General features: G+C 41.4%; 1 pseudogene; it reads right to left on the minus strand.

Annotated features, from left to right (window-relative positions):
• LOC114622712 overlaps positions 1 to 3382 on the minus strand; it is a 54062-nt pseudogene extending 50680 nt beyond the window's left edge.
• Between the last annotated feature and the right edge of the window lie 6715 nt (positions 3383 to 10097).

A 10097-nucleotide genomic window follows, 5' to 3' on the forward strand; every position in this document is an offset into this window, starting at 1 on the left:
GGGAGAGGGGGAGAGAGGGAGAGAGGGAGAGAAAGAGAGGCACAGCTGAAACTTATGTACAGGGTCTGTAGTACCATACTGCCTAAGCAATTCTTTTCTTCTTCTTTTTTATTTATTTTTTTGTTGGCTTTTTTTTTGGGGGGGTCATGGTCTCTCTACACACCCCTGGCTATCCTAGAACTTACTATATAGACTAGGATGGTATCAAACTCATGGAGATTTGCCTGTGGTAGAGTGTACTTCCACATCTTGAGATAGGAGATACTCCTGTGACTGGCTTTGGCTCATAGAACGCAGTGTGAGTGACACTGTGCCAGGTTTCATGGGGCTTCCGTGCTTTCTCTCCTCTTACCTCCCTGAGATCATGGAAACAAGCTTGTGGTAGCACACCCAAAGGACATACATGAGAGAAGAATCATCTTACACGGAGCTAACTGCAATAACGTCAACACACAAATTCCCACTACAAGCAATTCTAGAAGAGAGCAGCCAGGCATAGGACAGATCAGCACAACTCCCCTGCTGACCTGGGGTTTCCTGAACAAAATTGAGTCATTATTATTATATGTCAAAGCTTTACCAAAGTTGACCAACCATATCACAGACATAATGAGCAGAAATACATTTACACCAAGGTGAGAACACGGGCTACGTGAGACGTACAGAAAATCAGATGAAAGAGGAAGAGGAAATGAGAGGGAAGACAATATTTGCTCTGAATATGGGTCACCATGCATTTCTCTACCTCCAAATAGATGTAATAGTAAACCCGAGGTAAGAGTATGCAGTGTTTTAAAAGCGTTACAGTATAAATATTTTAGGCATACAAGATATGGGAATCATACTTTAGATTTCTTATAAAAACTTGAATGACTATGTATTTTGATGTGTTAAATTATCAGTAATGTCACTAGTAGTTTTATAAACTATTTTTGCCAACTTGATATTCACTCTCTAGCATGCCGAGTGGAAACAAATATGATTATTTTTATTAAGCGATGACTCTGTAGAGCAGCGTGTGTATACTTGAAGTAAGTAATCCTTAATTCTATTTTAAAATATCCTGAAAATTTATGCTGTTTCTCAGCTTAATAAGAATGGAAAATTTATGCATAAAACAATTGGTGATCAGCATTTCCATGAGCCGAGAACTGGCAAAATCACACGGCTGTTATAGTTCTGGGTTTAAGTGTAATATTGTTAAAATGGTTCCCTCTAAATAAAAGGCAGCAAAATAATAAGTCTCAGTATAAAAGTCCATATCATGAGCCAGAGGCCACAGGCTAAGCCTGACGTTGGGAAGTGGGTGCCGCTAATATTAGCAAGTATGTGGTAGAGACGTGGGAAAAAAAGAGAAGAAGAGCAGATTGTGCTCTATGAAGAGAGAAGAAACTGGAAATCAGAGGGTGATGAGGAACAACCTGATGTGCTACCACTGCCACCTGAGGCCATGTTGATGTCCAAGCACTGTGTGGCTCTTCCCCAGGTGTGGCATGCAGGAGAGCTGGCCCCACCCCGCATCTTGACAGGGTAGAAGACCTTGCAGGCTGACAACCTCAGGACTCAGGCTCAGATACAGAGCTCTGAGCTGGCCCACTCCAACATCTACCCCACCAATGATCTGCTGGAGCCAGTGAAGAGGCCAATCCTGCAGAACCAAAGCTGCGGAATCTCCAGGATATTTGAGAGAAGTCCAGTATTGATGGTGTAACAGAGGCCTGGTGCCTTGAACCACAGCAATGACTCACTGCAATGACCATTTACAGTTAAAACTGTTTGGACAAAGGGTAGACTGTGTGATAAACCATGACTCCCAGTGGCTTCCACTATGACTCCCAGTGGCTTCCACTGTGAGATTTTGTTTGTTTGTTTGTTTGATTGGTTAACTTTTCATTTTCATTTTTTTTTTTTTTGTTTTTTAGTCTCCTTTGAGGATAGATTACAAGGGTGGAGGTGCAGATATGGGAAGACTGAGAAATGAGTGGAGTTGGAGTGCACGATGTAAAATTGACAAAGAATCAATAAAAAATTATGAAAAGAAAAGTCCACATCATAATAAATATGCTAGGGGAATGAGAGCATGGTAGTCCCTGCCTACAATCTCCCACTTTGGAGTGAGAGAGAGAGGAACGTGACATCTTGAGTCTGAGGCAGGCAGATCACAGGGTGCACTCAAGTTTAGAAGCCCCTCTGTGTCTGAAAATAAACAAATAATTAAATAGGGGGAGATTGAGAAGTGATGGTGCATAGTGCCTCATTTTACCATGTTCACCTTTGAATAATATTTATTAAAAAATTAATGATGAACTTAAAACAGTATACAACTAATTTAAAATTTAATGAGTCATCAGCAAATCAAAATGACCATATGGCAAAAGTCAGAATGATAATATAAGGAAAAGACAAAAAAAAAGAAAGAAAGAAAGAAAAGAAAGGAAAAGAAAAGAAAAAGAAAACATGTAGCTAAATAACAAACCATGGTGGATATTAATGCTTTAGATTCCTATATCAATACAAGTTATTATCTCATTTGTTTAAAAAAATCTTAAAATATTGAGATATAGCTTTAAATCAAATATATATAAAGGCAAGTAGCAAATGACTTATTAAAGACCATATATATAATGACACAATAATTAGTGCACGTGGATACATTTATATATGCATCTGTGCACATTTTAAATACCCAGCAAACTCGTATTTGTGTAAGTTATGTCAGAACATCTGAATCATATGAAGGAAAACAACAAGAACTGTAAGGAAAAGTTTATATCACTGTTGTTTCCTATGAAATGCAATGCCTATTGTTCCTTGGAAATCTCACTAAATTCACATTCTTCTAAGAGTAAAACAGTCTAGAAGAGGGTATTTAGAAACAACTCGGAGATGAACCAAGAGTTTTTTGAGAGTTAAAATTAATTGTTTTAGGAGATTATAGATAAATGACTCTTGTTTATACGTTGACTGAAGCCTTGTTCAGGATAGATTTTTAAGTAACTGGAGTTGGTTTAATAAAGCCTGGAGCAGTACTAATGGCTAGTCTCTTCACTGGTCTAACAGTGGAAACTCTGCAGCAGAAAGAGGGAGCCTGATGGGTCTCAAAATCCTGCTCAGTAAACCAAGAGGAAGCCACAAGAAGCCTGACACTGGGTTCCTGATAGGACAGGAACACTGATAGTTGGTGTGAAATTGTGGCCTTGTCATCCCAGGTGATAGGTTAGGAAAGAGCTTTGTAGCTTCATCTGTTCTGCACCATGGTCTTGAGATCCAAGGTTCTGGACTGTCTCCACTTCTTCTCACTGGACAGGAAAAGCAATAGCAGTATCAGAGAACAACAGGTCACACCAGAACACATAGGAACCGACCTTCGGTTTAGAGTCATCGTCAAGAATGTCTGCTTAGCTATTTGGCTCTAGATATCTGAGGTCTTTCCCTAAATCAACTGAAAAAGAAAAGAGGAGAAGAGAGGTGGATGGAGGGACAGGGCATGTGGACTCAGAATGCAGTTCTCCTCTGAACGCACACCTCCTCTGAACAACCTAAGTGACTGAGGGACACAAAAGACCTAGGCTACTTTTATTTCCTTCCTAGAGCAATATTGTCACTTAACACATGTGTGAAGCCCAGGTACAAAGAATAAAGAAAAATCACACTACAGATGAAAAACTTATATCCTGAAATCAAGAAATTCAATACAGAAAACAGGTACTCAAAATAAAGTATTATTCCCACAGAGATAGAGGGGATGCAGAAAGTGTAAGGCAACACCAAACCATTTCAGAAAGGGGACCATGGGAGACATTAGGATGGACCATTCTCACTTAAATAGGAATGAGCGGCTTAAGCAGAAGATTATAAAACAGTGACTATGAGCTAGTGAGCTAGATGCTTAAGATGAAGAACTCCCACAATGCTTCAACACAGGGAAAAAAGGAAAATGTTAAATAGAAACACATACACATTCTCTCTCCCTCTCCCTCTCCCTCTCCCTCTCCCTCTTCTTCTCCCTCCCTAACTCTCAATTGCACACACATGCAATTATAAGGTTTACATTATTTGACTTTTGGAAAGAAGGGAAATACACACACATACACACACACACACGCTATAGGTTTATTTAGGTATATATATACATATATATATATGTATATATATATATATATATATATATATATATATATATATATATATATATATACACACACACAGGTAAGAAAAGGTTGAAGGATGATGAATTAGAACATCCTAGAATTAAAGAAAGTTACATGAGCACTCTGGTGCATAGACACATAGTATACCAAACAAGACAAACAGAAAAAAAGTTACCTAGATTATGGTTTAAAACTTCACAGGAAAGCAAAAGTGTGGATGCTTCAGTCCTACATAGAAGAGGGAACAAAATAATCACAGGAGGTAGAGGGTGGGAGGAACTTGGGAGAGAGAGAGTGGAGGAGGAGAGAAAAAGGGGAGACAGGATCAGATGTGGGAGGTGACGGGCAGTGGGGTATGTACAAAGGGCCAAGAAATTGAACAAAGGTGTGTAGCAATGGGGAATGAGCAACTGCGGGTAGTCACCAGAATGTCCCAGATGCCAGGAAAACAAGAAGCTCCCAGGACCCAACAGGGATGACATTAGCTGAAATATCCAACAAAGGGGTGAGAGAACCTGTAGAGACCATATACACAGGTTAGGTATGGCCCCTGATTGAGGGATGGGGCCACCCACCCATCTCAGAAATATTAACTCAGAATTGCTCCTGACTAAAGGAAATTCAAAGACTAATTGTGGAGCAGAGACTGAAGGAAAGGCAAACCAGAGACTGCCCCACCTGGGGATTCATCCCATATGCAGACACCAAACCCAGACACTACTGCTGATGCCAAGAAGTGTTTGCTGACAATTGCCTGATATGGCTGTCTCCTGAGAGGCTTTGCCAGAGCCTGACTAATATAGATGTGAATGCTTGCAGCCAACCATCAAAGTGAGCATGGTGATTCCAATGGAGGAGTTAGAGAAAGGACTGAAGGAGCTGAAGGGGTTCACAACTCTATTGGAAGAACAACAATATCAACCAACCAGATCCCCCAAAACTCCTAGGAACTAAACCACCAACCAAAGAGGCATGGAGGGACCTATGGCTCCAGCTGCAGAGGGCTTTATCTAGCATCAATGGAAGGGGAGGCCCTTAGCTCTGTGAAGGCTTGACGCCCTAGGGTAGGGGAATGCTAGGGCAGTGAGGCAGGTGTAGGTGGGTGGGTGGGTAGGGGAGCGCCCTCATAGAAGCAGAGGGAGGAGGAATGGGATAGGGGGGTTGTGGAGGGGAAACCTGGAATGGGGTTAACATTTGAAATGTAAATAAATAAAATAACCAATGAAAACACTTCACATAAGTTCAGAGGGTGTGATTTGAAAACATGAAGAAGAGTGTAAACATTTCTGTAGAGATGAAGGAATTACCCAGCCATCAGCAGATCTCACACATGGGGGCTTACAAGTCATTATCAACCTCCAAACCGGAGCTCGATCTCCCCAGGACACATCAGTTCAAGAAAATGATCAGGATCCTACCATAGTTTGAGGTCACCTGGCCTCTCCTACATCTCTGAACAGTAGCTGGACTTCAGAACCCATGGTTGATCTTAATTTGTCAATTTGATTGTATTGAGAAATACCTAAGCACTAGATAAACTTAGTAAAGCACATTGCTAGGTGTGTCTCTGAAGGGGGTTTCTCAAGACATCATGTGAGTCTCACCTGCTCTGGCTATGGGCAAGACACACTTGTATAGCCAGGGTCCTGGATGGAATAACAGCCAGAAAAAAGAGCAGGCCAAAGTGTGAATCTTTTTGGCTGTATAATGTTTGTCTTTCTGTTTGTCACCTATTCCTCCTCCCTCTCCTCTCCCTTTTCCCCTTTCTCCTCCTTTCTTTTCTTCCCCTTCTCCCCTCCTTTCTCTCCACCACTTCCACCCTGATCTTCCTCTTTCTCCTCTTTCAGTTTTTCATATTCTTCATCTTCTTCTTCTTTTTTGATACTGTAAGTTATTTGGTTATTCAAAGACATTAGGCTTCAGTTTTTGAAATGTAGACTCACTCCCTCAACAAAAACTTGCCAGGGTGATTTCTAGCTCAGATAGGCAATGTCATTGGTCCCCTGCTGATGCTTCCAGGTTCCAGCATCTCAGGCTGAGCAGCTGTTGGTTTCCTCTAATCTCCAGAATACAGACTTAATGCTGTGGGACTTTTCAACTTATGATCATATAAGGTAATCTAGCAAATAACTCTTGTGGATTATATGGACATTCTATTGGTTCTGAATTTCTAGAGAGCCAAGAAATATATCTTGGGAAGCTTTGTACACATGTCTGGGATTCTGCCCACAGGGGTCTCCTTTAATGGGGCTTAAGTGGCTTCCTACTATCCAGGTGATTTCTCAGGTATTTCTTGTTGAAGAAGCATTGGTATTGCTCCTGTGGACATCACAGTCCCACCCCAACACTCCTCTCTTAGCCGGCTGCCCAGTAATCACTAAGCCCTGACCACTGGGGACCCTTTCGCACTCCAGGCTTTGTGTGAGTTTTTCCTCCATCTTGGAATAGCCCCCATGTACTTTAACCAATATCATTCCAGTTCTGGATTCGGAGCTGGCTTAAGCCTCATTTATTCAAGTGTGCAGGCTAGTTTTATGTCATCTTGACACATGCTAGAGTCATCTGAAAGAAGGGAATATCAAGAAAAAAAATGCCTTCATAAGATTGTGCTATATGGCATTTTCTTAATTAGTAACTGATGGCAGAGGGCCCAGCCCACTGTGAGTGGTGTCGTACCTGGCTAGTGGTCCTGGGTTCTATAGGAAAGAAGACTGAACAAACCATGTGTCTTAGTTTGGGTTTTGTTGCTGTTAAGAGACTCCATGACCACAGAAACTCTTATAAAGGCACTTAATTGAGGCTGGCTTTCAATTTTAGAGGTTCTAGTCCATTATTGTCATGGCAGAAGTATGGTAGCCCATAGACAGACATGGTGCTGGAGGAGCTGAGAGTTTTACATCTTGATCTAAAAGCAGCCTGGAATGTTGGGAGACAAGTACTAGCAGAAAGCGGCTATCATCTTTGCAGCCATCTCAGGCCATATACCCTGACAAGAGATTTGTTTTCAACAGCCCGCAACAGCTGAGCACACTCTGATAAGCATTTTGTTTTTCTCACATATCTTGTTTTGCTGTTTAGTGCCCCCAGCTACAAGGTGCACATGGTATCTACACTGCAAGGCACATGACTTAGTGCCTTCAGCTGTGTTCCCCTGCTTGTCCACGAGGGCAAGGCATGTGGTAAAGCATGTAAAGACCCAGGATTTCCTTTCAATAAAAGAGACTTGATCAGACTCTGTCTTGTCTCCATTCTTCGTGTCTCTTGCCCCTCCATGCCCACTCTCTCTCTCTTGCTAGACCCTGACCCTTGAACAGGAGCAGCAGCTTGGACCCGGACACAGGAGAAAACTGGGTGGAGCTTAAGCATATAGATTTCAAAGCTTGTCCCCACAGTGACACACTTCCACCAACAAGGTCATATCTACTTCAACAAAGCCATACCACCAAACATTCAAACACAAGTCTCTGGGAGCCAAACCTAGTCACACCATACTATGTGAAACAAACCAGTAAGCAGCACTCCTCTATGGCCTCTGTATCATCTCCTGGTGGTTCTTGTCTTGAGTTCTTGTTCTGACTTCTTTCATTGATGGACTGATACATCAAAACATAAAACAAATACAGCCTTTCTTTCCCACCTTGCTTTTGATCATGGCATTTTATCACAGCAATCTTAATCTTGACTAGAATATCAAGAAACCTAAATATCTTTGACATGGCACAGAGGCTTGGAGCAACAGAGACTTCACAATGGGATATATGGCATTTCTTAGGCTTTTACATCTGCACATTCTTTACAACTCTTAAAAGTCTTTCTCTACCTCTGGATTGCTTATGTTTACTGTCACAGAAATTTCAACTAATTTACTATTATCTATCATTGCTAAGTGAATAATTGAATGATACCCATAGATCTACAACCAGAAACGTCTTATATTGATATATGTTTGGTTCTAAGTCGTGCAGACTTTGATTACATTATTTCACAAACATATTATTGTAAAGACACAACAATGCCAGTGGGTATGATATAAGTCTATGTTCTGATGCACAGATATCATTTCAAAGCCATTGCATACACATATAATTATTTTTCCCTCATTGTCAAAAAAAATAACATAAAATTTCTTTGTCCTTTTGCAATGAGAAGCTGTGATTGCAAACCCGGTTATCTGTAAATGCCAAAGTTAGAAAATAATAAGTTATTAAAAAATTCTTTATTTTGGGTCTGGGTTACCTCACTCAGAATGATGTTTTCTAGTACCATCCATTTGCCTGTGAAAATTATGATGTCTTTCTTTTCAATGGCTGAGTAATAGCAGACAACACAGTCAACTCACCTGGACCCTTGCAGGCTCCCAGAGACTGAACCACCAACCAAAGAGGAAGCATGGACTGCATCTAGGTCCCCCTGCTTGTATGGAGCAGATGAGCAGCTTGTCTTCATGTGAGTCCCCCAAAGGACTGGAACAGGGATTTTCCCTGAGCCTGTTGCCTGTGGATTCTGTGCCCCTAAATGGAAAGCCTGTGTGGCCTAAGTGGGAGAGGATGTGTCTAGTCAAGCAGCACTTGATGTGCCCGGGAGGGGGAGTTGACACCCAGAGCGGGGTTGAGGGAAGGGGGGTTAGCGGAAAGACTTGCATGATGGGGTACTGGGCAGAGAGAAAAGGCTGATATTGGATTGTAAAGAGAATAAATAAATTTAATAATAAAAAAAAAACAGTTCATTTTATTGAGACCAGCTTTTTCTCCCTGTGATTTTTCTAGAATTACTTTGATGCAAAATGTCATTTCAAGATCCTTTGTAAAAGAAAAAGAAAATGCTAATTCTAGTGTAAAGTAAGAATTAAGTGAACAGCCTATTCAGGAAGTGCTTTCAAGGGTGAAAAATAAGAAATAACAATGAATCAAAATGAATCATTAGCTTTTCCAAATCCAAGGAATTCAAACTAATCAAAAAATTCTCAGTTCAATCACCATTAGACTTTGAAGAATAAAGGAAATGACAGCCTATTTGAATGGCATCCGTCCTGGATAGCAAGTGTCTTTAATGACAGGAAAATGACAGGGAAAGCATGAGAGTGGCAAGTGTGAGGGCCAAGCTGAGCATCCCACAGAAGAATGATATTTAATGGAGCAGATATTATCAAAGACAATTTCTTATAATGGAACCACAGTGTTGTGTGACACCTCAACTGAAATGTCACCAAATCTGTCACATGTGGGTCCAGTCCTCAGGATGTCATCATATCCAAACCTAGGCATCTACTTGTCAAAGCAGAGCTTTTGTGCTACAAAAAAACTGAAGACCATGGGGCCCAAGGGCTCACTGTGATCTCTACGTTCTTTTCCTTAAATGTAAGACTGTTCTGTGCTTGAATTTCAGTCTGATGGTTTGTATGACCTAACTTAACGTACGCATTCATACCACACAGTCTAATTTCCTCTGAACATTAATCTTCTAATTACTAGTGCATGTTCACATAATTTAACACAAACATGGCTTTTTATAGAGATTTTTGTATATTCTTTTTCTTAACATTTTTACATATTTCTCTTTCCCTCTCTGTGGGAAAAAATAGGGGGCTGCAGTGGTGGAGTCCGGAGGCTTCCATGCTGCGGTTCCCACATGCAGGAGGAGGTCTATGGTTCCAGCAGCCTGAGGCTTTGATGGTGGCAGGCCCCAATAACACAAGGAAGTCCTTGGTTCCAAAAGGTTTATTGTCATGGCGGATGGTAGATGGATCTGGTTGTACACCCCCCCCCCCCCGTAAAACTCAGGGCAGTCCCGAGTTAAACAGAGAGGGAGAAAGGGGGAAGACTGGGGGAGGATCTGGGGAGGCATGCTTAATTTGCTCCACCCTCTGGCCTTCATTAGTACATAAATCCCTAGGGCCTGAGGCCTCTAGTCACGCCCACTACCTGTGCACTTTGGGAGGGGCTGTAA

The sequence above is a fragment of the Grammomys surdaster genome, unplaced genomic scaffold (assembly GCF_004785775.1).
Source record: "Grammomys surdaster isolate TR1022 unplaced genomic scaffold, NIH_TR_1.0 191, whole genome shotgun sequence".
Classification (NCBI taxonomy): domain Eukaryota; kingdom Metazoa; phylum Chordata; class Mammalia; order Rodentia; family Muridae; genus Grammomys; species Grammomys surdaster.